Source organism: Acomys minous, assembly GCF_964271855.1.
Source record: "Acomys minous genome assembly, chromosome: 7".
Classification (NCBI taxonomy): domain Eukaryota; kingdom Metazoa; phylum Chordata; class Mammalia; order Rodentia; family Muridae; genus Acomys; species Acomys minous.
The window spans coordinates 71,087,162-71,111,275 of record NC_140488.1 but is presented as its reverse complement, the minus strand read 5'-3'; the positions used below and the strand labels follow the sequence as shown (position 1 = coordinate 71,111,275).

The 24,114-nt window shown below is 40.9% G+C and overlaps 1 protein-coding gene across 4 annotated transcripts in view; it reads right to left on the bottom strand.

Moving 5' to 3' along the window:
• The window catches only part of MAGEE2 (MAGE family member E2), a 157,459-nt gene that overhangs the window by 62,327 nt on the left and 71,018 nt on the right, over window positions 1–24,114 (bottom strand). Inside the window, exon 11 of one of the 4 annotated variants that reach the window (XR_014780696.1) lies at window positions 16,075–16,426. The exons of the other annotated variants lie outside the window; for them this stretch is intronic. The gene's annotated coding sequence lies outside the window, so the exon portion shown is untranslated. Of the gene's footprint in view, window positions 1–16,074; window positions 16,427–24,114 lie in introns of those variants that run through there. 4 annotated transcript variants of the gene reach the window in all.

Genomic DNA, 24,114 nt, shown 5'->3' with positions numbered 1-24,114 from the left:
GTCCCAGTCAGGGAACCACATCTCCAACACTGGATTTCCGGCTCCTGGCAAGGCTGGGATGGGCCTAGGGTCTCATGATAAGGTCATCTGGGCTGTGTGTATTCATAGCGTACACAGTGGCAGTTAGAGCACTCCCCACCTGCCCACCCTTCTCAAGGAAACGTCCCTGGGGAGTATGCTCCTGCCTAGGTGTCAGGGGACAGGCTGGGAGCAAGGCACACCACTCGAATTCTCCCAGGGACCTGACTCCCTGCCCCTGACCACGGATGAAAGCTGCATGACTCTAAACCAGAATGCTTTTCTTTGTGTGTGTATTCTGTTTAATCGGCTTTAGAAGGGCAGGCTTCCTTCTAGCATTTTCATACATGCTTTGCTTTGTTTGACTCTCCCCTGGGCTTGTACAGTCAGGACACCCACATCTCTGACTCATTTCCCCAGCTGGGGCCCCTTTGTCCCCAATATTCCTGCATTTGACTTAAACATCTCATGGAATCTACTGTCCTCCCCACCTCTCCATCAAAGCCTATTTTCATTTTAATGTTGAGACAGGGACTCACCTAGTCCAAGCTGGCCCAGTATTCCCTGTGTAGCCAAGGATGGCGTTCAAGTCCTGATCCTCCTGTGTCCACTTCTCACATTCTGGGATTACAGGTATGAGGCCCACACCCTGATCCCAAAGGCTCTGAGAGGATACCGGGAGAGAAGGGTGGCTGTGTTCCAAAGCAGCACAGAGTATGTTAAACAAGCAGTGAGGAGAAATTAGAGCGACAGTGTAACACACAGGCTACTGTGGATAGAGGGACGGCTACAGGGTGGCTTCAACACTGACCTTTGGATGTTTGGAGTTGCTGGACTCTTGTGAGGTGGGTCAGAGTGAGGAGCCTTTCTGAGTGGCCCAGGGGAATGTTGTAGGGAAGAGGAGGCATGACTCGGGAAGCATCCACCATGGCAGCCCAAGTGGAAGATGGCAGAGCAAAATCCCAAGGGGATGCCTGGAGTCTGTTCGCGGCTGGTGAGAGAATAAACAGGGAACAGGGAAGTGCAGATAAAGTAAGAGAACATGGAGGGGAAGAGGGAGCAGTATGGACAGACGAGGAGAAGGAGAAAATGATGGAGAAGCAGTTGAGGAGTTGAGAGGAGACAGAAGCCAGTTAAGGAGACACTCCTGCCATGTGGGTTTAAAAGATGACAGACAGGGTCTTGAGGCATGGCTTAGTTGGTACAGTGCTTCCTGCCCAGGACTAAGAAGCTGAACTCAGTCTCCAGCACCCAAATAAAGGCTGGACTTCGAGAATGCACCTCTGACCCCTCCCCTGGGAGAAGCAGGCTCAGAGGGACCCCTGGGCCTCGCTAGGCAGCTGTGTCACAGAACTAGAAAGGTCCAATTTCAGTGAGAGACCTGCTCTCAAACAATAACTGGGAGGTTGACTGGGGAAGAGACCAGAGCGCTCACACAGGAATGACAGAGGCCCACAGAGAAGAAGAAAAGTGTGGTGGTGGTGGTGGTGGTGGTGGGGACATACAGTGTTTGCACTCGCTAATGTACAGTGTTATCCATTTGGTCACTGGCATCCACCCAGAGTTGCTCTTGGGTGAATAACAAAGGAACCCGCTGAGAGAGGAGGATGACGCCCCAGCTGTGGCCCTGTTTGCCAGTTGCTTAGGCCACTGGCTGGAGATGCCCTCCCCTGGTCCCCTTGAGCACAGCTGAATAGCCTTGACCTTCACTACCCCAGAGAATCACACAGTTGCATCCTGTCACATGGGAGGAACTTCCACGACCAGAGACAGGACCTCATCTTCTCCCTAATTCACCCAGGGAAGACATCGACAAGGTCAGTGCCACACTGAACTATCACCACATGTATTTTCAGGTGGGCGTGTGAAGGATGGTCCCCTGGTCCTTTAAAATCCAAAGTCAAAAGACTCAGGCAGGTCCCTGTCCCAGCACGGTGTCTGTGGCAGCCTGCCTCTTTCCAGAGAGCCTTCGGCTGTCCACCATATGGGCCTTGGGAGCGCTGCCTCCCTCCTAGAAGCCCCAGTGTAACATTTTTCTTTTTTATTTAAGTAATTTATTCAGATTCCATCTCAGTTGTTATCCCCTCACTTGTGTCTTCCCGTCCCCCTCTCTCCCTTCCCTCTTTGTAATCTTGTGCAGTGTATTTTCCTATGGAGGACAGTCCCCGACACAGGTTTTCCTTTTGTCACCCGACTGGCCCCTAAGAAGTCCTGGGGGAACCTTTCCCATGGATCCACAGGTGTGTGCTCCATCAGCTGCAAGAATGAGGTGGCCAGTGGATAGCCTCTGCTCTGCAGAGAGTCCAGAGGATCACCCCCAGACTAGGGGAGAGCCTGGTGAAAGAGCACAAGCCCCTCCTCTGTCACCTAGAGGAACTGCAATCCCATTTGCGATCTGCACATCTCCCAGGAAATTGCAGTTGAAAGCAGCATCTGCTGTGGGGGTCACAGGGCGTGCGAGCACATCATTACCGAGAGGCTGAGTGTGGGAGTTGGGCTCCTGACCCAGGCCGAGCTCTGTAGAAAACCAGGATCTGTTTGTTAGGGAGAACTCTCGCTGCATCCTGCAACAGAGGGCAATGATGATGCACTATGGAGAAAGCCAGGGGAAGCGGTTCTGTGAGGTTCACAGACACAGCTAGCAAAGGATTGCTGTTGGAGAGGCATCTGCACGTGCACAGAGACAATGTGTCCCCAGGGGCGAGCACACCTTTATCTGCTCTCCTACAATTAAGCTCTCAGTATGTGAGAGAGAACTGGTCCTGATCTGGGCAAGAGAGTCTTGGGGATCCCACTGCCTGTCCCCAAAGCAGTTTTTCTTCCGGAACACTTTCTCCTTGCAACAGAAAAAAAAGTCTCCATGCTTTATGGTTATTTAGTTTTATTGTTGTTTTTGTTTTTGTTTCTGCACGATACCCTTTATTAACCAGGATGACCTCAAAGTCCTTATCTGCTTTCCCCCACTTCCCAGATGCCTGTAAAACAAGCATTGTCCGGCACACCCAGCTAGAACTATTTTTCTTTCCAAATGTCGCATTGTCTTTTGTATTTTCTTTCACTGACATTTATTGATTGTGCACAGTCCTGGTTTCTTACTATCATTTTCATTCAAACGTTGGCCTTTGACCATTTTCACTCTACACTTTCTTCCTTTTCCCTAATCTTCTTCCAGCTTTACTTCTGCTTTTGTGTCACATGATAAAGTATATGGTATATAATATCCAGGATGTCTGCATTGGTTAGGGTTTCAATTGCAGTGATAAAACTCTAAGTCAGTCACTGAGGGCTGGAACTTAGGATAGGAACCTAGAAGTAGGAGCTGATGCAGAGGCCACGGAGGGGTGCTGCCTGCTGGCTTGCTCAGCCTGCTTTCTTATAGAGCCAGGACCACCAGCCCAGGGGTGGCCTCACCCACAATGTGCTTTGTTTCCCCATTAATCACTAATTAAGAAGGTGCTGTACAGGCTTGCTTACAGCCTGTTCTGATACAGGCATTTTCTCAACTGAATCTCCTGCTTCTCAGATGACTCTAGCTTGTGTCAAGTTAACATAAATAGTAGCCAACACAATGGTCAAATGAGAGAAACCATGCATTATAAAAACAAGCAGATGCACCCTTTTGAGTCTGGCGTATGTTAATAAGGTGATGTGGAGTCCCATTCATTTTCTGCAAATGGCATAGTATGACTCTTGTTTATGACTGAAGAAAACTTCATTCTCTTTTTTTCTCACATACCCTTCTGTCTCTGTCTCTCTCTGTCTCTCTGTCTCTCTGTCTGTCTCTCTGTCTGTCTCTGTCTCTGTCTCTGTCTCTGTCTCTGTCTCTGTCTCTCTCTCTCTCTCTCTCTCTCTCTCTCTCTCTCTCTCTCTCTCTCTCTCTGTGTGTGTGTGTGTGTGTGTGTGTGTGTGTGTGTGTGTGTGACCTATCCCTGACCACAGAATGAGCTGAAAGCTGAGAGAGTATCTCCTGATCATCTCTTGATCGTTAGAAGAGTTGGAACTGGAGTTCAGGGTTCTTGACAACTATATCAGTACATTAGCTTGGAAGGCTGACAGGCAAGATTGAGGCTGCCCATTTCCTGCCTGTAAGTAAATTCTCTAGACAGCGATAAAGACTTTTGAGGATATACCTTAGTTATAGTGAGATCAGACTCGTGTGACTGTAGCCAGTGAAAGGCCCAGAAGACCACTGTGCAAAGACTCAGTGTTCCCTAGTCATTACTCTGTGGTTAAAGGTATAATCTTTGACCCCAAAGTCAAGTCACCAATACCCATGGACCAAGGAAAGGGTAGAGCAATGTTCAGCTTATGAGTTTTCTCCTGTCCCCTAGACTTACAGTAGATGAAACTGAATGCAAGAGACTAAGGTAGATGATTGAGTTGTACAGTTGTCCTCTTCTAAAAGATAATTATTTTTCTTTAACAAGCTTCACATTCTATCTAAATGATACAGAGCTGACAGTTTCAGTAAATAACTCCAATTCCTACTCAGTACAGTGTTTGTTGCTCTAGTACTTTGTACAGCTATTACGTTCTCATAGTGAAAACAACAAGGAAGGAAACTGTGTGGGTGAAACAGAAATTTCAAGATAAGTTTATGTGAACTTCATCAGTGACTCTCAGTGACAAAGGACCCAAGGTAGGAAAGGAAAGGACTTGAATATGAGTAGTAAGCCTCAAACAGGAAGGAAACAGTTCTTCTTAGAGAATTCTTTGAGAAAAAAAAAGCCAGAGGATAAAATTTTCACATGTTCAAGACTTAGAGACTCTGCCTGAAAGCCCACCCCCAGCGTCATACTTCCTCCCTCAAGGCTGTGCCTCTTAAACTTACCCAAACAACACCCCAACAAAGGACCGAGTTGATCTATGGAGGGCATTCTCATTGAAACCATCCCACTCCCTTAACATTTATGCCACTGTCGCACCCATGAGCATATCCTGCCTCGCTGATCATAATGGTAGTTCACCTGGTTCACAACTGGGAAAGACTTTTGATAGCTTTTCTATCCCAGAAGGTCTACATAGCACCTTCTGGTACTATGCACACTAGCCAACAGTGAGGAAGCTTCTTGGCCAGTGCCATTTTGATTTCTCCATGTCCTGTGACCAAAGTGTATAGTACCTTTAGCAGGAAGGCCTTACCATCACATTGTAGTGGGCAACCAAGGACATTGGAAATAGCCTGTGTTGATATGGAGTCTCTAGGACACCCCTAACCAATGTCAAGTGGGGGTATAACTCACCTGGCACTAGGCTTTTTATGTTCTTTTATTAAAAGGCTTATTATTTATTTTATGTTATGAGTACACCCGCATGCCATAAAAGGAAATCAGATCCCAGAATAGATGGTTGTGAGCCACCATATGGTTGCTGGGAATTGAACTCAAGTCCTCTGGAAGAGCAGCCAGTGCTCTTAACTGCTGAGCACTGGGAATTTTATATGGCAACCTACAGCTTCTAGCAGGAGCATATAATCCCTGCATAGGGTAACTCCAATTAAAACTCTTATATGAATATATTAAAAGCTTATAAAATAGTATGTTTCCACATGGCTTTTTCAAACACCGTTATTGTTAATTATCCCTCTGAGTTTTCTATTTATGTCTTTAGACATGTCTCTACTGTGTTATTTTTATTTTTCATGTTACTATTAATGGCCATTTTATTAAGAATATCACAGTTTAATGTTCTTAAATGTTCCAAATTTAAAATGTTGCATTTTATGTTTTACCACTGAACGGTTTGGAGTTCTTCAATGTATACAGTGGTATAGTAGCTAGGATGACAGACTTTGAAACCAGACTGCCTAGATTCAAGGCCTAGTTCTGCTCTTTGCTAGCTGACTGCACAATGAGAGCTATTTACCATAGCTCTCCTTCAATTTTTTCATCAGAAAAGTTTTAGGGAAGCAAATATTTCCTATAGTTATTGTGAAGGTAAAATGCACTATTATATGTAAACTGCTAAGAAGCACACAGCATATTGCGAACACTGAATAAATATAAAGGATTTCCTGATCTCCGAGACTGTCTGTTGACCTCGTACTATGAGATATATAAATACACTACCCATTCATAGGCATAGCTTAGTTAATAAAGTCTTGGCTACGAAACCATGAAGACCTGAGTTGGGCTCCCAGACTCACATTAAAAAATAGTCAGGTGCCAAGTGTGGTGGCGCACGCCTTTAATCCCAGCACTCGGGAGGCAGAGGCGGGCAGATAGCTGTGAGTTCGAGGCCAGCCTGGTCTACAAAGTGAGTCCAGGGCAGCCAAGGCTTACACAGAGGGACTTTGTCTCAAAAAACCAAAACCAACCAAACAAAAAAGTCAAGTATAGTAACAAGCATGGGTAACCACAGCACCGAGGAGGCTGAGACTGCTTGAGTTCTGGGGCTTGCTGGCCAGGTATTTTAACCTATTTGTTGAACTCTGGGCCAGTGATAGACCCCATCTCAAAACAAAACAAAAAATCCCCATGAAACCAATAAATACAACACCTGAGGTTGACCTATGAATATGTACATGTGTACAAACATCCTCCCAAATCTCCCCAAACATTGAAAATAATGACAAATTCTGCTGACAATTTACTCTGTAAATCAATGCTCACAAAAATTTTAACCCAGGGCAAAGTAATGCTAATAAGATATTGCTTTACACTTCTATTTTAATACCTTATATCACTAAAGAATTAATAAAACAACACAGTAAAAGGCTTAAAAGAATTGTTTTCTGTGATGGTTTGAGTTGCCGGAAGGAGAGGCTTCTTTGAGGAGGAGTTGTAACTACATTTATCTGTGGGTATAGAGATAAGATTTAGAATTCAGCAAGGAATTAAGCCCCTCGGGCAGATAACGCTTCTTACAAGAACCATAGACTGATAAAAACTCTAATAGAAGGCATGAGAAACATTTCAAATGGTTGGTAAGGTAGTTCAAGTGACTCCCAGAACAATATGGATTGTATATGTGGCCCTTGATTACTTCGCGAGGGTTGTTGATAGTGCCACACTTAGGACACAGGACTTAAATGGTTCAACCTGGATCTGATCTGGAAGCCTCTTTCCTGTAGTCTAGCTTCCATGGTTCCAGAAAACAGTATGCAAGCTGCCAAGGGAAAGCAGCAATTAAACAGCCCTAGTCAGCTGCAACACCTATGAACCATGATAATAACCAGCAGGGAAAGATATGCAGAAAGGTCCATTCAGTGGCATTCACATGTCAGCGGCAGCCAACAGCTGCCTAATTGGACTTAAGGCCTACTCATTCAAAAGGAAGAAAATTATGTCTGGCAGTAGAAACCCACCCAGCTTCTCAGAGGTAGTAAGGTCATGGACCTTACAATAGAATCTACTCATTTGGAAAGCTACTGACCTGCACTCCCAGCATACTCAGGTAACCAAGTTTATTCCTTCTCAGGTCTCTGAGGGAGTTGAAGACCAGGTAGTTTAGTTTTACAATGAAGCTCAGTTGTTTAGGGGTTAAGATGTTCTTAGGTCTAGATAGATGTTTTAAGTTGATAATGACAAGATGTGATGGAGTTTGATTTACATTCAGAATTTTAGACGCACCAAGATAGGAAAGATAGTTTCTTCAAGGCTGTCAAATAGAAATAGCCAAAAACACTAAGAATGTAACATTTATATAATTCCTGATTGTGTCATGGTCCTTCTTGCTATAGGTAGTTTATTGTATATATGTGTAATAATATAAATGTATATGTAAAAAATAAAAAAATGTTTAAAAAATAAATTGGACTTTGATGATTTAAAAAAAGCCGAGTATTATTCCATTGTGTAGATGTACCACAGTTTCTTTATCCATCTGGATTGTTTCTAGCATCTGGCTATTATGAATAAAGCTGCTGTGGATATAAAAAAGAAAAGACTCTACTACTGCCATTTTGCTAGGGCAGAATAAATCCTTACTGCAACTGAAACCTTATCCTTATACCCATAGGATATAGACATGTAGTTACCACCCCTCCTGAAGTAAGTCTATCCTTACAATAAATGGAAACTATCACAGAAAACCACAACTGAACACAATGCAGAGAGCAATGGATCATGAGGAGCCCAGGTCCAGTGGATATATTTACACCACACTCTCTGCACCTATGGCTTAGAGAAGATCTCAGAAGAGGCGGAGGAAATATTCCAAGAGTCAAACTACCATCCCCGATCAGCCGGAAGAAACCTCAAGAGAATGATGCCCCATTTCTCCTAAGGAGGGTTAGGTATGTTTTTGTTTGCTCTCTTGGGCTACAGATACTTATTTTCATTGGGAATTGGTTATAAGTTATTATTGGTCTTATTCAGAAAGAAAACGAGGTTGGACTAGGAATGTCTCTCTTTTCCTTTGTCTTTCTTTCGTAGATACGGAGATAGGGGTTGAAGAGAAAGAAGGGGGGACACATAGGGATGATAGGATAAAAAGTAGGATTATTGAATCTACTCCTCAACCTAAGGCGCTATTTGTTACTAACAAATAAGGTTATTTTTAATTCATTTGTATAGAATTTTGTATATTGATCAAAAATAAGTTTAATTTTGATACATTGGTATAGAATACAAATTTAAGATTATTCTTCTCTCTCTCTCTCTCTCTCTCTCTCTCTCTCTATATATATATATATATATATATATATACTCTAATATGAGATATTGAACCCACACAACTCAATTATAATACAAAGCTTACTTCCAATACCTTGAAAGTGCCATTGCAGGCTGTTTAGGATAATTAAGTAATACAAGCTAATTGTTAGTTGATCAAATCATGGTCATGTTAACTACCAGTCGAATACATATCCTAGGTTTAACAGAGAGATATGATCCTATAGACAGATAAGGTAAAATAGTTAGATAAGGTCTTCAAAGCCTCAGAGACCTACAGAATATGGCATTTAAAGATGCTTTTAATGTTTTAAAGATTCTTTGACAAGTCAGGTTAACTCCTGCCAATGCCCAGCCTACCTCAAGAAGATGATGAGCATGAAAGAACCTCCTTATAGAGACGACTTCAAATATGGCAAACTAGCCACTGGGGAAAATGTCCTCATTTCTGCCAGATAGAATTCTGCCTTTAAAAAGGCAAGCTTGGATGCAGGCAGAGTCAACAGCTAAACTCTGCCAAGACAGACAGGGTAAGCAAGTCCTCAATAGTTCCTGCCTCACAAATATGTCTGTCAGATATATTGGGCCAGAAGACTGAAGAAAATTCTCCAATATTATAGAGAGTTTTGGGTGACTGTTCAGGCAGCAAACTGTCTCAGTTTTTTTTTTCTTCTCATTTCAGAAGCTGCTAACCTGCACTTCTGGTTCACTGAAGTAATTAAGTTTCATTCCTTCTCAAGTCTCTGATGGGATTGAAGACCAAGACAATTAAGCTTAGTTGTTTAGGGGTTAAGGTGTTTTTAGATCTAGATATATGTTTTAAGTTGACAGAGATGAGATATGATAGATATTGATTCTCATTCAGAATTTTAGAATAACCAAGATAGGAAAGATGTCTTCTACAAGGTTGCCAAATAAAATTGGCCAAAACACCATGAATGTAACATTCATATAACCCCTGATTGCTTCATGGTACTTCCTGCAATATGTAATTTTTATTTATGTGTAATAATGTAAATGTATATGCCAAAAAATAAAATAAAATCTTTAGGAAAAGAAGAGTCAAACTACCAGGAAGTGAAACAATCTTTCCTAGAAATAGCAGCATAAACAATACCAGAACAACGGTAATAACAATGGATAACAAGGAAGGGGGAAATTTTTTCATAGTCCTGTCCTTAGATGAAGAATTACAGCCAAGTAATTACTGCTAGGAGAAGGAGAATTAACCTCTCCTGAGGATGAGCCCCCATTCATTGGTTGTCCAATGCAGAATAGTAAACCTTGAAACCATATACACACAAATAACAAAAATAGACTCAGTAGAACATAGATAGCTGGTCGGGGCTAAAGTGAAGAGAGAAGGGGAAGTGATATACGATATTTCAAGACAGGCTTTCTCTGTATAACCTTGGCTGTCCTGGACTTGCTTTGTAAACCAGACTAGCCTTGAACCCACAGAGATCCACCTGCTTCTGCCTCCCAAGTGCTGGCATCAAAGCCATGCATCACCGTGCCTGGCCTAAAGACAATTAAAAAAAAAAAAAAAGAAATGGGACTTTGTTTTTAGAGAGGGAGTTTCTTAGATAAATATATCATGCATGCCTTTTAAAATGACAACTTATCAAGAAACTACAAAGTAAAGCATAAACATTTTCTAAGAATTACCTCTGGCAAAATGCTAGCTGTGTGGAATCATTTAATAGTTGAATATTCTAAAAATGAAAAGAAGAGCTCTTTCCATTCTCTCTCTCTCTCTCTCTCTCTCTCTCTCTCTCTCTCTCTCTCTCTCTCTCTCTCTCTCTCTCCCTCCCTCCCTCCCTCCTTCCCTCCCTCCCTCCCTCCCAGTTTCCCTGTTTACTGGTGGTTGAAATCAAGGCTTTACATGCTACCACTGACCTGTATCTACAGACCTATATCAACTAACTGTTAGGCAATATTAATTTTTTTTCAAATAGAATAGTAATCCTCCTGGTTCATTTTATGAAGCATCTGCAACTTTAATACCAAAATATTACACAGAGAAAACTATTAATTATTAGTGATGGCAGCAAAATGACAGAAGAGGAAGCACAGCACTTCATTTCTCCATGGAAATATTTTTAAATCCAGGAGATTAATAAAATGACTTTGTAAGATCCCTGGGAAATAATCCTAGGTTTACAACAACAATGTCAATACCCAAACAAATTAAAATGTCCAACTCAAAAGAAGGAACTTCTATTTCATTTTTGCTTACTGTTTCCCCAGCCCCTATACGATACGATATAACATGGGACCGATTGGAGGAAACAGCAACCCAGAGAGAACAGAGAAGACCTGGTTCTAGCACTCTCACTTGTCTGCAAATCTTTCCAAAAGAATGGTCTGTTTCCCTGAAGAGTTCATAGAGAAAACACTAGCATAAGTCAATTATCATCCTGATAAAGTGCCAGGCACTTCTAATGAAAAGTGCAGGAGAATTGAAGGTCCACTTACACCTGGGGCCATATTACAGCTAGAGTAATAGAATAGAACATCTACAGCCCCAACAAGCTAAAGTAAGATTCCTGGAAATTAATATATTTTAAAGCAGCCATGAGTAGGGGAACATTTCAAAAGCACATGTACAGACCTAGGCAACATAGATGCTCAGAAAATAACAGACTTCAAGCCGCACCACAGACTGATTTCAAGGCTCACAACTCATCCTGCTAATTGGCACTGTCAGGGTATTTTCAGGCACAGAGATAGTTTACAAAAACAAAAAACATAGCTACTTTTCTAAATGTACAATTCTTGACAGATATAAGACATAGAAGCACAAGATATACCCCGTCCAAAGGAAGAAAAATGAATTGGAACTTGCTGGGCTTAGGTAGGAGAATTTTGAATTTGAGATCAGCCTGGGCTACATATAAAGAAAGAATCTTGAAGTCAACAGAAGCAACTCATAATATACAAACTCCTCTTTGCCCTCAGCTTTATTCTCAGAGGAAAGTTTATGGGCCATAGGTGTACACTGATATATTTAAAGTGTGGGGAAAAGGACCAAACAGAACAAGAGCCTTCAAAATTGAAGGACTGGCTAGGTGTATAGCTTTTTCAGTGGTAGAGTGCACGCACAGGCCCTGAGTAAAATAACAGCAGTACACACACACACATACACACACACACACACACACATACACACACACACACACATACACACACACACATACACACACACATACACACACACATACACACACACATACACACACACACATACACACACACATACACATACACACTCACACACACATACATACACACACATACACACTCACACACACACATACACACTCACACACATACATACACACACATACACACACATACACACTCACACACACACATACACACTCACACACACATACACACACATACACACTCACACACACATACACACATACATACACACACATACACACTCACACACACACATACACACTCACACACATACACACACTCACACACACATGCACACTCACACACACATACACACACACACACACACACACACACACACACACACACATACAGCTGTAAAGCACACCTCAACAGAACAGAAACTAAGCAATTTTACGGACCAATTGAACCTAACAGACACCAGATACTCTCTAGATAAATGTCAGAATACATAATTTTTCCAATTTCACACAACATTCTCCAAGATAGAGCATACATTAGGCTATACCATAAGTCTTACTTAATTTAAAAAGATTAAAATCATTTTTTCTTCTCCTTTTCATCTTAGAGGGCGGTAGAACATATTTGGCTTTATATACACTACCTATTCAGTAATGTTTATACAGCTCTAACGTGATATGATTATTTCTTTACTGTTGTACGGGATAAATGTTGGGACATATTAAACTGTAGGAGGACATCTAGAACAGTACTTATAAAAGATAGACCCCATGGCTAAATTGTCAGATATCTCTTTGAGGCTCACTTGTAATTTAAACACAATGTGACACAGTTATATAAAAATTCCTTTTGCAACATTACACATCCCAGGACTATTATAAATTGAGCCAATCATATAATTTGACTTGTGTGTACTTTAATACTCCTTTGTCTTTATTAGTTATAATCTATCATCACTTCTTTCTACAACGACAGACTCAAATTTAAAATGAAAACAACTTGGATCAAATGTGGTTTCGTGTTAAATGTTGCATCTACTTTATCTTTACACAATTCATTTCCTACACGCAGTTCATGGTGACGCTGCGTATGAGGACTTCAGTGAGCATGCCCACAACAGTATCTTGTGAAAAAAAATCAATACCCCCGTGTCATTGGCCAGAGATAAGACAGTGTGGCTGTGGTTTCTAGGGACCAAGATGCTATATGAGTGGAAAAAGGAGCTGAGCTGGGTTGATTCTGGCCTGTTTCACACTAACCGGGTGGACATGGTTTTCAGCGACTGTCTCCCAAGACCCAGATGATGTGCTATGGCTGGAATCCAGTGTATGTTTGCATAAGACTGAGGACAGTGGGACTTTAAATGGAATTATATTGTCCTAGGAAGAACCAAAACCTGTGGTCCTTGTGAGACAGAGGCACTGATTATAGTGTTGGAGAACCTGTGTCTTTGGGAACTTGTGTGTATTCTCCATCTTCTCATTTCTTATCTAGCTGCATACTAAACCTAGTCACATATGTTCAGGTCCTTCTTCAACCAGGTTTGGCCAAAATGCTTTCATCCCTTGCATCTTAGCTTCTCTCTCTCTCTCTCCCTTCTCTCCTCTCTGCCCTCTCTCACTTTCCTCAAACAGAGTCTTGCTATGAAGCCTGGGCTGCCCTGACGCTCACTGTGGCAGTCCTCCCCGACTCAGCCTCCAGAGTACTCGGATATCAGGAGTGCACTAACGTATCAGGCCTGCTGTTTCCAAGGGAAGGACGTCGGCATCTTGTGTGGTTTTAACTCACTATTAGCTTAGCTTGGCCTTGAACTCAGAATCCTCATGCTTCTGCCTTCTGGGTGCTGGATTATAGAGATATACAGCCACACCTAACTATGAAAAATCATTTGTAATCACACTGGCATGAAATATAACCTGTAAAGTGAACACATGTGTGGAAATTAAAGAATAGACCTTAGAGAATCAATGGACCAAAAAAGAAACCAAAGCTGGGTGTGGTGTTGCACGCCTATGATCCCAGCACTCGGGAGGCAGAGGCAGGTGGATCTCTGTGAGTTCGAGGCCAGCCTGGTCTACAAAGTGAGTCCAGGACAGCCAGGGCTACACAGAGAAACTGTCTTGAAAAAACAAAACAAAACAAAACAAACAAACAAACAAAAAGAAATCAATAGACAAATTAGAGTAAATATTGAGAAAAATGAACATGATACAAAACATAGAAAAGCTTTTGAAAGCAATACTAACAGGCCAGGTTTTGTATATAAATACTTCCATTGAAAAGAAGGTTGGTCCCATAGGGGTGCTGGAACTGAATTCAGACAAGTGCTCTTTGCCTCTGCTCCATCTTCTTTGGTTTTATGACCTTCATCTCAAATGCTTATATAAAGATGTGATGGTGAGGCTTCATTCAAGATGGTAGCAGCCACCTCTATCCTCAGGACCACGGAGCATCTCTGAGGAGCCCGAGAGACTTGGCTGAAGTGGAATCTGCAGAGCTGGAGTATCTCCAGAACAACAACAACAACAACAACAACAACAACAACAACAACAATAACAACAGTCAAGTCTTAAAAAGTGGCCTTACGAAATTGTAAGGAAAGATGGAAAATCACAGAAACTTTGTAAAAGGACAAATTCCTAGCAAACCTGTTAAATCTGAATCATAAGCAAATGGATAATCTCAATAGAACTGTAAGTAGTAAAGACACTGCCTAAGTAATCAACAGAAAAACTCAGAACCTGATGGCGTCACTAGTGAATTCTTTAAAGAAAAAAAAAATCCTGTCTTCTCAAACTTTCCCAATAAACTCTTGAGGAGAAAATGTTCCTTAATTCACTCTATAAGGCTAGAATTAACTTGATATTAAAGCCAGACAAGAGAATTACACATGTGGGGCAGTGGGGGCACACACCTTTAATCCCAGCACTCAGGAAGCAGAGGTAGTCGAGATCTCTGTGAGTTCAAGGCCAGCCTGGTCTACAGAGTGCGTTCCAGGACAGCCAGGGCTACAGAGAGAAACTCTGTTTAGAAAAACCATAAAAAGATACCCACACACAGAGAAAATTACAGACCAGTATCTTTTCTGAGTGTTAACAACAAAATCTTCACCATAATGTAGAATGACCTGGGAAGCAAATTTCAGTGAGGGCTTGCCCACGTCATGTTGGCCTCAGAGTGTGTCTGTAGAGGATTGTCCGATTATAGTTGAAGTGAGAGTGTTCTCCCACGGTGCGTGGCATCATTACTTAAGCAGGAAGCCTGCACTTTCTAAAAGTAGAGAAACTGAGCTGAGCACAAACAAGCATGCATGCATGCATTTGTTCTCTCTCAGTGCATGACTGTGGATGTAACTAGCTGCTCTAAGTTCGCACCTTTACTTACTCTCACTCATGGACTGTAACCTGATTTTGTGAACCAGAAACCTGTTTTCTCTAGACACCAGAGAGTCTTTAGGCAGCATGAGCGAAGTGAAGGAGCAACCCTGAGATGCTCATTGGGATTCAGTCTAGCAGAAGGGTGTGGACAGCCCACTACATCACCGTGTACTTTGTTAACATTTTTTCTTTTTTCAGAGAGGAAAATATGTGTTTACTGCTTTGTATAAAGTGATTTTTAAGTTATTTTAAAGATCTAGCTTCCCCCCCCCCTTTTTTTTTTATTAAGATGGCCATCTTGCTTCTGGACAGAACAACGTAGTCAACAGCAGCAGAGGGAGGAGGCACCCTTGAAAGACTACAGACCACTACAGACCAGCTGTGGACACTCACTTTGTCTCTTCCTCAGCTCAGCTATGCTCTGCAGGCCTGCCATCCTGACTCCAGAATGAAAGCTGATGCTCTGCAGGCCTGCCATCCTGACTCCAGAATGAAAGCTGATGCTCTGTAGGCCTGCCATCCTGACTCCAGAATGAAAGCTGATGCTCTCCAGAATGAAAGCTGCCTCTGCCTCCTCCTGAGGAAGGCAGGATAGACTGTGGGTGAGAGATGGTGGTGGGGACGACGCACAGTGGAAAGAACGCTGGACGAGGTCATTACATGTAGAGTCTGGGCAAAATCTTTTTTCTTCTTTTTAAAAATGATGTCCCACACGTGCTCAGTCCTGATGCGACTTGAGGAGCTGGGGCGGGAAGGAAGGAAGGGCTCCCCTTTTCTGAGGCATTGGGGAGGGGGCAGGGGGCAAGAGGGAGGGAGGGTCGGACTGCGAGGAAAGGAGGGCCTACACTGGGATGTAAAATGAATAAATAAATAAAATAATAAAAAAGAATGTCCCCAGTACCAAAAGAAAAGGTAAAGTGATAACCTGATTTTTAATGGCTTAAAATATTGACAATGATCCTAATATATAAATATACATATATACCTAGTGATTTCTAAGAATTTGTTTTCTTTTTGTGTTCTCTTTTGCTGTATTAAAATCAAAGTAAGGTTCTCATCCTCCTCCTTAGTTTTCAACAGTGGCTCTGATTTCAGAGATGTACCCTGACTTCCAGCGATGACAGTGGAGTGTCCCAGTCACTGCAGCCATGGCTTCCTGCAGGGTGTTCAGGATGAGGTGGCTCTCTGGCTTTCTGGTTTTCACAAGTTAGAGATTTTCAAAACTACTCTTTTGAGTAGAACCCCCTATTAAAAGAAATAAAATAAAAATTATAAACAAAATATTAGCAAAGCCAATTCAATGGGATGTTAAAAGGCTTATATTCCATGTCTCGTTAAGATTTTCTCATGGTGGTTAGGGGGACTGGAGAGACAGCTCAAGGGTTAAGAGCTCGTCCAGAGGTCTTCTGTTCAATTCCCAGCAACCACATGGTGGCTCACAATCTACACTAGGATCTGTTGCCCACTTCTGCATGCAGGTGCATATGCAGATAGAGCACTCATATACATAAAATCAATCAATCAATCTTTTAAAAAAGATTTATTCATGGGGCACAAAAGTGATCCCTAGTATGAAATTTAGTCACTATTCCACCTTACCAAAATAAAGGGGCAAACATAATCACCTCAAATTTCACCTAAAAAGAATTTGATGGAATTCAGTAGACTTGGGGAATAAAAGCCCTCAACAACTTAGAAACAGAAGAAAACTATCTCAACATAATGAAAAATATATACTCAATGGTTAAATTTTGAAAGCTTTTTTCCCCTCAAGATATGTTTTCTATTAGAAGCCCCAGTCAGAGTAACTAGGTAGGAAAAAATAGAGATGAAAAATAGAAAGGAAAAAATAAAACTACCTGTGATTGCAAATAACATACTCCCCCATGTAGAATTATTTAAATATTCCAAACCAAAAATAAAAATCTGTTGGCTCTAATAAATGAATTTAACAAAGGGGCAAAATACAAAATCAACACACAAAAGCCAGTTACAATATATACATGTGTGAAAATGTCATTGTGAAATCCATTATTTTGCATAACATATGCAAATAAAAGTGGTTAGTGTAAAAGGAGCTGTCAGTTATATTTCTATATTTTAACAATGAACAAAAAAGGAAATTAGAAAAACAACTTCATTTACAACACCAAAAAGAATGAAGCACTTACTAATAAACTGAATTATTTTTTAATTTTTAAAAATTTATTTATCTTTATTTTATGTGCATTTGTGTTTTGCCTGCATGTATGTCTATGTGAGAGTGTCAGATCTTAGAGTTACAGACAGTTGTGAACTGAAATGTGAGTAATGGAATTTGAACTCAGGTCCTCTGGAAGAGCAGTCAGTGCCCTTAACCACTGAGCCACCTCTCCAGCCCCTGAATTATGCTTTTAAAATACATTTTTTATTAATTGTTTTTGGTTTTTGGATACAGGGTTTCTCTGTGTAGCTTTGTCTGTCCTGGACTGGCTTTGTAGACCAGGCTGGCCTTGAACTCACAGAGATCTGTCTGCCTCTGCCTCCTAAGTGCTGGGATTAAAGGCATGAGCCACAGCCCAGTTGTTAATTTTTTTTATTTTAATTTATTTTTTTTAATTTGCTTTACATCCCAATTGCAGCCCCCTCCCTCGTTTCCTCCCAGTTCTACCCTCATTCCCCTCCCCTAGTCCTCCGAGAGGAGAGAGGCCTGAGGCCTTTCTCTCCTATCAATTGACCCCAGCCTATCAAGCCTCATCAAGACTGCCTCCATCCTCTTCCCCTGTGGTCTGGTAAAGCATCCCACCAGGGGGAAGTGATCAATGAGTGGGCACCAGAGTCCCTGGCAAGGACAGTCTCTGCTTCCCTTAACAGGGGGCCCATATGACGACTGAGCTACCCATTGGCTACATCTGAGTGGCAGGGGCTAGGTCCTCTCCATGCATGGTCCTTGTTGGTGTATCTAGACACCCCTCCGACCTAGATTTGTTGGCTCTGTTGGTCTTCTTGTTCCCTCTTGGTCTTTCTGTCTCCCACTCATCCATAGGACTCTCTGCACTCTTCGGAAAGTTTGGCTGTGAGACTCAGCTTCTATTTTGATCCCCTGATGGGTGGAGTCTATAAGGATGACTAAGACGAAAAATTCTCATGATAGCATACGCTGGCGAGGATGTGGAGAAAGCTGAATGCTCCTCCATTGCTGGTGGAGTGCAAACTAGTACACCACTTTGGAAAGCAATCTGGCACTTTCTCCAAAAATTGGGAAGAGCTCTACCTCAAGACCCAGCTATACCACTCCTGGGCATATACCCAAAAGATGCTCTACCATACAACAAGGAGATTTGTCCATCTATGTGTATAGTGGTGTTATTTGTAATAGCCAGAAACTCAAAACAGCCATTAATTCTTAGATAATTTTATACAATGGATCTTGATCATATCCATTCCCCAATTCCTCCCAGATCTGCCCCTTCCTGTACCCTCCACACTTAGTATCCTTTTTTTTTGTTTCTTTTTCAGAAGAGACTATCACACTGCAGCTGTCTTTGCCCTGTCTCTTACACTCGTCCCATCTTCCACAATGTTCTCTGAGCCTTAAGTATAGGGGTTTTGTTGTAAACGTCTTAATTGGGGGTAGGCACCCTACAGTCAGTTGATATCTGTATTTTGACCAGTTGTGGCTTTCTGTAATGATCCTCATCTGCTTCAAAAAGGAGCTTCTTTGATGAGGGTGAATATAAGGGTAAGCATTTAGAATGCAGCTAGAGATTATTCTGGTTTAGGAAACTGATGGAAGTAGGTCCTCCCCTAGGGTCTGTGACCTGACCAACCACAGGCACTTGTCTGATTCTACACAGCCAAGAATGAATTCCCTCCTATTAAGGGGGCCTTAAGTCTAAGCAAGTGATTGTTGAGTATTCTAAATGCTACCATTGCACCTTGGAGAATATCTTGTTGTGATTTGCTGTGTTACAGCTGGATAAGACTATTGATTTTTTTTCTCCATTGGTAATTTGCATAGCTCCTTTTGAAATTCAAAGAGCTAGTCCTCAAGGAGGAGGCCTCTCTGTTCAATCTAGGTTGATTACTCCAAACCTGTTCCCAAAGTATGTGGTATCTTCAACAAGAGTCATTCTTTTCTTTTTCTTAAGATGCAAAGGGCAATAGCAACAGCCGATAGTGGCAGGGTCTCTAGCCCTGACTGGCCTCAAGCTCTTTATGTTGCTGAAGATGATGCTCAAGGCATAATCCTTGTGTCTCCACCTCTTGAGTGCACGTTCACTCCCACTTTATTTGTTGTAGAAGATGGAATCCAGGGCTATATGTATGTTAGGCAAGCAATCTCTGAACTCTGCTACATCCCCAGCTTTTCCTCTGCCGTGTTGGTTTTTTTTTTTTTTCTTAAATTCAACTCATTTTTTTTTTTTTTTTTGAGATACTGGATACTGAAAATAGGGCCTCATGCATGCTGGACAAGGAACCTACCACTGAGCTATATGCCAAGTCCAATGAAGACATGTATATTGAAAACTGAAAAATGCTTTGAAAGCAATCTGAAGACATAATTAAACATAAACATTTCCCATTCCATTTTCATGAAGTGGAAGAATTAATGTTGTTAAGAGGTCTATATTGCCCACAAACATCCACGGATTCAGTGCAACTCCTATCAAAATCCTTATGATATTTCCCCACAAATAGACAGATCTCTTACAAAATTCATACAGAATCTCAAATGACTTAAAACAGTTTTGAAGAACTTGGACATATCACACTTCCTGATTTAAAATGTATCACAAAACCACAGTAATCAAAATAGTGTGAAATAGGATAGAGAGCCCAGAAATAAATCCTTGTCTATATGTCAAATGAGTTTCAGCAGGGATACCAAAAATACTCGATGGTTTCTTGTTTCAGCAGAGTTGGGAAGAGGCCATCAAGGTGACTCAGCAGGTAAAGTTCCTTGTTATAGAAGTCTCCTGATCTGATTTGATCCTTGGAAACTATATAAAGGTGAAAGGAGAGAACTGATTCCACAAAGTTGTTCTCTGTTACACAGATGCACCATAGCACCCACGCCCTCCACACATCATGCACACACACATATCTGTGTGTGTGTGTGTGTGTGTGTATACAAACACAATAATAAAAATTTAAAAATTATGAGGAAACTATATTCACATTCAAATTAATAAATCTTGTCCATTAACATTGAAAATGCAATCTCAAAATGGGACACATTTCTTTGAAACCACACAGTTTAATGAGCAGTCTTTAGGTGGAAATATAATAAAATCCCATGTCAATACTTAAAAGACAAATACCCAATTAATCAATGAACAGAGTATCTGAATAGATGTTTCTTCAAAGATAAACATGTGAAAAGCTGCTGCAAACCATTAACCATCAAGGACATGCAAATCAAAGCTACAATGAAATACCACTTGACATACATTGCAATGCTAATAAAAAAGGAAAAGAATAACTGTTGTCACAGAAATTGAGGAACTTGGGGACACATTCACTACTGGTAAGCTTTTTAAATCCTGTTGTTTAGGACAGCTTGACAGTTCTTTAAAAAGTTAAACATAAAGGTGCATATGACCTAACGAGTCAATCCTAGGTTCCCTAACAAAGAGAACTGAAACTGTCTATACAAAACCTTACAAACAAATGTCTTGTAGCAGCACTGTTTATAAGACATCCAAAGTGGAAACAAACCAAATGTTCATTAAATGATGGGGGCCAAAATGTTCATATAGCACAATTCTATATAGCAAATAAAAATAATCAAAGAAAGAAAGAGTTGACCATTGGAGTTGCATAAAATTAAAAAGCTTCTGCACAGCAAAGGAAACTTTCATTTGAATGAAGAGACAACCTACAGAATGAGAGAAAAATTTTGCCAATTATAGTTGGCAAACAAAGGATTGTTAATAATATCTCCAATCTATAAACAACTCTAAAAATTAGATACTGGCAGAACCCATACAGTCAATAAATGGGCTGATGAGCCAAATACATGGTCCTTGTAATCATTGGCCATCACTGGCTCTTACACTCTTTCTGGCCTCTTAAATAGGACTTCCATGATGATCCCTGAGCCTAGGAAAGAAAGACTGTGATAAAGACATCCTATTTAGGGTTGAACATCCTGCAGTCTCTCATTTTTGTGGGACTCTGTGTTAATTGCCACTTACTGCAAATTGGAGCCTCTTTGATAAGGGTTGAGAGTTGTATAATGAAAAGCCATTAGGAGTTGGCTCAATACTATGTCAATTTAACAGAATAATATTAATAGGTTCCTCTCTATGGCCTATGACCTGTCTAGCTATTGGTTCTTGGGACAATAATGGTATCAGTTATGAGTTTGGGTTTCATCTTGGTTACTTTCATGATGTTCATACCACTTGCAAGAGCCATAGCTTGGTCAGATAATAACATGAAATTAGAAAAGGGACTATGAGATTAGAGGAAGAGTTCTTTTTTTAAAAAAAGGGAGGGGTGGGGGAAGAGGACAAGAGAAGGCAGTGGTACAAAAGCCGAATGGAAGACTATTTGTGAGGAGATAGGGTACCATCAAAAAGGGGTAAGGGGATACAGGAGAGGATAGTGGAAAGGCAAACAAAAAATGGAGTATAATGATTTATATGTCTGAAATTTTCACATTGAAAAGTATTTCTTTGTATGACAACCAAAAATTAACTAAAAAATAAAAACAAAGAAGAATGGAGGTAAACAAGTAAAATAAATAAAAAGACATATATTCCACAGCATGAATAAATCCTGAGAACATTATACTATGTAAAATAACCCTGTCACAAAAGAGCACATTGTATGATTTAGTTCGTGTGAAATGTCTCAAATGAGAAAATTCACAGAGAATGTAGACTAGAGTTTGCTTATGACTGGTTAGATTGAAAAAAATTGAGGGAGCTATGATAGTCACAAAACTCCATGAATATATTCAATTTAATTGTACTCATCAAGTAGGTGAATTGTGTGATATATGAATTATATTTCTCCTTAGTTTCCTACAAGGAAATTATATGAGACTTGCTACACATAAAAGAGAGAAAAATCAAAAGCTCATCCTTCATTTACATTTGATATACATTTGCCATCTGCATAAACTCATATTTCCACAGTCCCCTCCCGGTTTCACTGTGTAAACATCTTTCAGTTATTCACCCTAAACTGCTTTACCTAATTAGAGCTCTGGTTTGTGGTTAATATGTGGGTTTTGGGATGGAGCAAGGTAAGACAGCAAAGTTCCATTTTCTGGTTCTTAGAATCTTAATCAGTACAAATGAGAAAACTGAGTCCCAGGCCAAAGAACACACTCTCCTCGCTGGCTGGCTGAGTATGTTCCGGTAGGTAGAGTGGAGAGGGATTCCTATCAAGTTTCAAACCATCTGAGGCAGGAAGCAACAGTAAGAGCATTGAGCATGCAGTCTGAACAGAGCTTTATGCACCGTGCACATAGTTCTATAAATACAGTGCAGGGAAAACATGCTCACCCTCGTGGGTTGAGGAGAGATTCCCTCATGTATCTCCTGGAAGGGGCCTGGTATTCACATCTGGCATACTGTTTGAAGACAAATGCCATGGTGTCAACACCTGAGTCTGTGGCTCCCATGGAGTGAAGGTAGAAGATGGCTTCCAACTGTCCACTTCTCTCTAGTTAAGCTGTGCCTTGTCCTCCCTCCTGTCAGCTTGTCTCCCCCCTTCAGTAACCTGGGCTCTATAAGCAACTTAGGTATCTAATTACACAGCTATGACTTAATTGGTCCAAGCTGCTAGTTGCTATAGTGATGGAGCCAGGTGCTTTGCTCACTAAGAGAGAATCGAGGGTGGGAGGGGACAACATAAGAAGGTAGAAGCTGAAATGAAAATACTTTAAAAATTCCTCTATGTGATTAAAATTCCATTTTAAGCTATTTTTTCCACTCTCTCCATAAAATTAGTCTTAATCAGGATTAAAGCCTTTCAATAGAGACAATTCTCAGGCAAGAATAAGGCTCCACATAGTCAGGACCTATAATAGTCTCAGATAGCAGCTTCGAAAAGACACGGGGAGAAATGAAGATGAGGATCTAAATGTCTATCAGCACATGAATGGCAAAAGAAAATGTGGTATACATACCCAGTGAACACTATTCAGCCTTAACAAAGAAGGAAATAATGTTGTTCCAGACAATAGGAATGAACCTAATAGTGTGGGCTTTCTTTCTTTCTTTCTTTTCTTTTCTTTTCTTTTCTTTTTTTCCTTCCTGTCTCAGAATCTTATTTCAGTGTGTTTCTTTGGCTATGACAACTTGTCTTGTTTTGATGACCTTGACAGTTTTGAAAATTCCTGGCCAAACGTTTTATAGAGTGTCCCTCAACTTACATTTCTCTGATGCTTTTCTCATATTAGAAGTATAGGTTTGTGGTGGAATAACATGGAGGCCAAGTGCCATCCGCACCATATATCACATCAAGGATACTTGCTAGCTATATGATTTAAGGGTCCTGATATTGGCACTAGGGCAACTGGCTGAGGCAATGCTTCTCAGGTTCCTCCAGAACAAAATAATTTGTCCTCCTTTTTGCTGTACTTCTTGCAAGGAAATCACTTTGCACAGCCTGTATGTACAAATTAGGAGTTATAATTTTCTACTTAAGACATGGCAATATAAATTATTTAGAGTTGTTTGGCACAAACAATTTATCTTCTCTATTCAGTTTTTAGAAAAGAGTTTATGACAATATGAATTCATGGATATTTATTTTAGACTCCCGATGATAATCAAATAATCCTTATTTAATTATTCTATTTGGCATAGCTTTGGTCATTAGGAATTCTTTTTTTAGTCCTAGGCTGCTATGTACCTTTGATGTTCTTCATTTAGTTTTTTTGTTTGCTTGGTTGTTTTCTTTGAGTTGGGATCATTTTGGTTTTTAGGCACTGC